The following is a 5,040-nucleotide window of genomic DNA, read 5'->3' as shown; positions in this document are numbered from 1 at the left end:
AAAAGCTATGCAAGTGTTCCAGTGTTAATTAGTTGTTCTAGTAAAAGTAGTCCTTGGAGTATTCATTCTTTTACTTTTGGTCATCAGCTGTCCTGTCTGTCAGATGTGGTTCATGGTGAATCTCACACACGCCCTGACTTGCTGTTGACTGAGAGAAACCTTGAGGCTTTGGTATTTTGGTATATTTTTGATATTTCAGCACGACGTCTGTGGTAATTATGATGACATTTAGAGAACCTTTGATGTTTTTCCTCTCTTCTATCAGGGAGCACCGACAGAGGAACACAGAGAGACAAAGATTGGTTTGGCTACTCCAAAATGTCTTCCAGTCATTCCAGTAAAGTCACTTTTGTGGTTTATGATTGCTAAATGTTAAGCTGGTGATTAATGAATGATTAACACGACTGATTATTTAGTGTTTTGACGATACAAATTAAATACGCCTGTCAACCCAAGTCAGTTACCCGACGCAATCCAAACCACAGAGTCTAGCTCTCTGTAGGGAAACATTAGCAAAAAATAACAAACACCTGCTGCTGTTTTCTAATTAGAATTGAATGAGCTTAAGAGCTTAAGCCAGAGACACAAAGTACTGGCAACCATTCCCGGTGTCAAGTATTGATGTGGAGAATCTCACAACGGCGATTGCAAATCGAGTTAAAAAAATTGATAGGGCCAGGAGAGCATTTAGCTGCTTCATATGACCTTTTGTAATTAATTACAATTTAGTTAGCACAATGAGCAGTGTGTATGGAGGATAGGAAAAGAGAGGAGAGAGGCAAGTATGGAGAGAAAAGAGGAAAGGATGGGAATTGGGATGCAAATCAATGGTTGCATGAATACAGTAACCGTATTTCCTTTGTTTGCTCAGGCCCGGGAAAAACAGAAGTGATCATATTATTTAAAAAAACACATTATTATGGAAAAACAGTGACTTGCATGTGTGCTCTCACCCACGTACACATGGATACATGAGGAGGCTAGACTGCTGTTTATGATCTTACCTACAATCACACCCTATTAACAGCTATCACACCTGTTAATGTGAGCTTTCTCCCAATCAACAGCATTTACGTCTAAAAACCAAAACTGATCTGCAAATGAACCTGGTGTTAATTGAGTAGATTTCCCCCACCACAACCACTGTTACATACTAAATGTGAAAACCGCCATGCTGTTCCACAGCATTAGTGGAATTAGGGAAGCATTGAGTATCACAAATTGATGATATGCAACAGCGTAAAGGTGAGCAACGAGAGCATTAACTGCACTGGCAGACGTGGATGGACGGTGGATGTAGTTTCATGGTGTAAAAATGTTCGACTAGCATCGTCCAGAGTCACTGGTAGGTGGCTTTAGATCAAGGTTGGTCCATTCCTTTGGTCCTGACTAAAGTATCTCATCAACCATTGGATTTTGGATTTGCAAGACATTTGGAACAGACATTCCTGTTCCCCAGAGAATAAATCCTCTTCACTGTGGTGATCCATTGACTCTTCCCCCAGTGCCACCGTGACAATGACATTAGTGGTTTTTGGATGAACTAGCTTAACAACTACAATACAGTTACTCCTACAGTTAGTCAAAGTCCCTCGAGGACGAATCCTAATGACTTTGTCGATCCACTGACTTTTCCTCTAACAGCGTCCTCACTGTAGTGGATGAACATCAATTTGTTACATTTTTTAACGCTGTAGACTCTTAATCTTGTCACTTAATAGTTTTTCTTTTATTTGAATACATTTGCTGATATTAACCCATGGGCAGTATTTGGGCTTTAATTAAAAAGGCATGTTAGTGCTGAGGATTTGGTGCACGTACATGTAAGAGTACATGGCTGCCACTGTAATCCCCTATGCTTTTCCTATCCCCTCCACAATTCTTTATCTGTAAAGTTCAATGCCAAAGTGGCTTTATTGCAGCGTGGTTTAATTTTGTTAGTCTAAGCCTGGATTTCCATGCCTTGCTCAGTGGGACTTGTTTAGAATTTGAATCTTGTCGGTTTGACTTTATTGTATACTGGAATTCATCCCCTCTTCAAAGCTCTTTATCTCCTTGTCCTTCTCTGACTCTTTTGTTCTCTGATACTATGTGACATCATGTCCTTTCAAGTCGCACGCTACCAGCTGCTTTAAAACTTTGAACCGGTGACATTTTGATCACAAGCTCACTCTTTAAACCACTAAGGTACTGACACCCCCCTGTTGCTCATTTCAAACCCTTCTTGTGCTTCAGCCTCCCCCTTTAGTCAGCCTTGACCTTCAAAGGGCATCATTCACAGTGACGACTCCCTGCTAAACACCTGCTTTCTCTCTCTTTCTCACACACACACACACAACACACACACCACACAACACACACACACACACACACACACACAGACACACACACACACACAGCACACACACACACACAGTCTGAAAGTAAAACCTTTTACACCTGCCCAGGTGTCTTTAGGTGCTCCAAACATCTTGTGCAGGATGACTGGAGTCTTCTGAAGCCAAACACTATGTTTAACAGTTACTTCACTACCTTTTTATATAGATTTTTCCCAGTCACAAGTCCCCCTCTGGGAATCCCTGCTGGTAGTCTTGCTGTTTGCACACACTCCTTGGAAGCTTTTACTTCAGTGCTTTGAAGTCTAAAATACACATCGCCACGTCATCAACTACTTATTATTTATAACAAAATAGACCCTGTAGGCTATTTTGGTTGCATGCCTTTTTTGGTAACTTTTTTTTTTTTTTTGAAAAGCAGTGGCGCAGTCACAAGTAACTTTGTGCTGCACTGGCAGAATGAAGAAAATATGATCTCCTACCTTATTGATATGTTCTGTATGTAATTAATCTATATTTAAAATGTAATGTTTTTAAGGTGGAAATTTTGTGTGTTATGTGAAATAATTGGATTATGTTGAACGAACTTCGGGCCATTTCTATGAGTTTGGAAGTATGTCTGGTATGGACCTATGTCAGCATACTAATATGGGTATGAGGCAACATTTTTATATTTGAGATAAACTAGTGCTGTTGGTGTGAAATGTAATCTAGGTGTGAGCTTACTGTTGGAGTGAAGTCCTGAACGAGGCAGCATAGAGATTTGTTGTCTAATGGCAGTCATCTTCTGCTGCACTGTGATATTTATGTCCTATAAAAACAACATACTCGCTCATACTTCACTCTGATGAAGATGGTATAAAAATATATGATGCCTCTGTGGAAAATGTATTTCAGTGAAAAAACCTTGTCTCTAATGTTGAATATATTCTTCTATTAATTACAGCATAGCAGATGGAGATAGAGATACGTGTCAAAGTGAAGATGTTAATAATGCAATTTATTGTAATTATGTAATTTTAATTGAGATTTAGGGTTAGGGTTAGGTAGGCTCCCTGCTAGTGACTGGATTTGCATACAACTTGTAGATGTAGAACAATAACCTTTAAAATTGAGTCTGTTGTTCAACCAGTTCTAATGTTGTTTACATCATTTTAGATTATTGATAATTGCCTAATCCTCTGCAAACATAGCTTTTCTTCTGACGGTCTTGTCAGTGAACCTAAGCCGGTGTATCATAATACCTGTTGGCGAGGCGATTGAGAAAGCCTTTGGGGGTGCTTACCACTGCTTAACTCCATAAAAAAGCAGCTTCGCAACAATACATAAAACTCTCTGAGCGTGTTTCACTCGCCGTCTCAGAGGGGATTTAACCGCTAAGACAAGACAAGTCTTTCCCTTCTTTTACTGAGCTCTGTCCAAGTGGAGCTGGACACCTGCCAAGGTTTATGCATGGAAAAATGAGTTTGGTGTACACAGACACACAGGCGCACATGCACGCACTGGGAGACACACACCGTACAGACACATTGGCACTATTGCTGTTTTGTTGTGGTTAGGGCATGGTTTTATTGAGAAGTGTGAAACCGTTTGGCCCCGCTCCAGTATCTTCACCAGGCAGTTTAATGGCTGGTAATCTAAACCAAAAAATGCTGGCTGTTTTTTTTCTGTTTTGTACTGCAGATGGAGACAAAATTCAATGCTAAGATAAAATCACATCCTACTGCCTGAGTTCGGAAAAAGCTGCTCAGCTCAGCTCAGGATGAAAGGCACTCAAACTTTCAGGGCCTTATGGAAAGATGAACACTTCCTGCTCAGGAGCCATACATTCGTTAATTCAGTCAAGGTTAGATGTTCAGTGTTATCTTGCCAGATAAGGACTCTTTCAAATCCAATGAGAAAGTTGCTGCAGTATGCAGGAATAAAGCAAATAAAACAAACACAGCTAAATAAAGTTTCCTAAGAAAAGGGTCAAAAGGTTCAAGCTAATAATAAAACTTGAGAGAAAGATGTAATATATATATATATATATATTTTGTTTTTAACAACGTAGCATCTGGTATACCTTAATGTGTTTCCATTTTCTGCCCCCACACAACTGTGCTGCTGCTGTGAAGGCTGTCAACTAAACATGATTTATTTTGAGGGTGAAAACAGATTTATGTTGGTAGCATGCCTAAAAGTTTAAACACAGGCTGTAAAAATTGCAACAAACACCCAAATAAAAAAAAAAGTCAATTCAAGAAGCTACAGAAATAACCTAAAATAGTTTTATGCTGGGGTCTCACTAAATGTATGATGTATGTGCTACTGCACCGGTCTGCTGCTGAAGAAGAAAATGTCTGTTTTTAAGGTTGTTGAGTTGGTGAGCTTTGTAACACCATCAGAAGGGCCTGTTGCCTACATGCAACATGCATCACACAGAGGCTATGTAGGCTGCAAGAAATTGTTACCAGCCTACCGACACCTGTTACCATGATCTGCTTGGTCTTTTCTCTTACTCGTTTTAGGTTACCTGTAGTGTTCGTAGAGAAAGGCGAAGTTATCTTTCAGGAATTTAGCAATCTAGTAAAATAATGTTAATACTAAGTCCTTTGTTGAACTAGTCCACCTCAGTCACAGTACCTTGAAGGAGAAATGCAGTTAAACTGCTATAGTTTCCTGCTAGATCTTATTGTCTCCTGATAATGGACAAACTTCTCCA

Source organism: Morone saxatilis, unplaced genomic scaffold, assembly GCF_004916995.1.
Source record: "Morone saxatilis isolate NCDOM2014 unplaced genomic scaffold, NCSU_SB_2.0 Contig10, whole genome shotgun sequence".
NCBI classification, from domain to species: Eukaryota; Metazoa; Chordata; class Actinopteri; family Moronidae; genus Morone; species Morone saxatilis.
Note: the sequence above shows the minus strand (reverse complement) of the source record.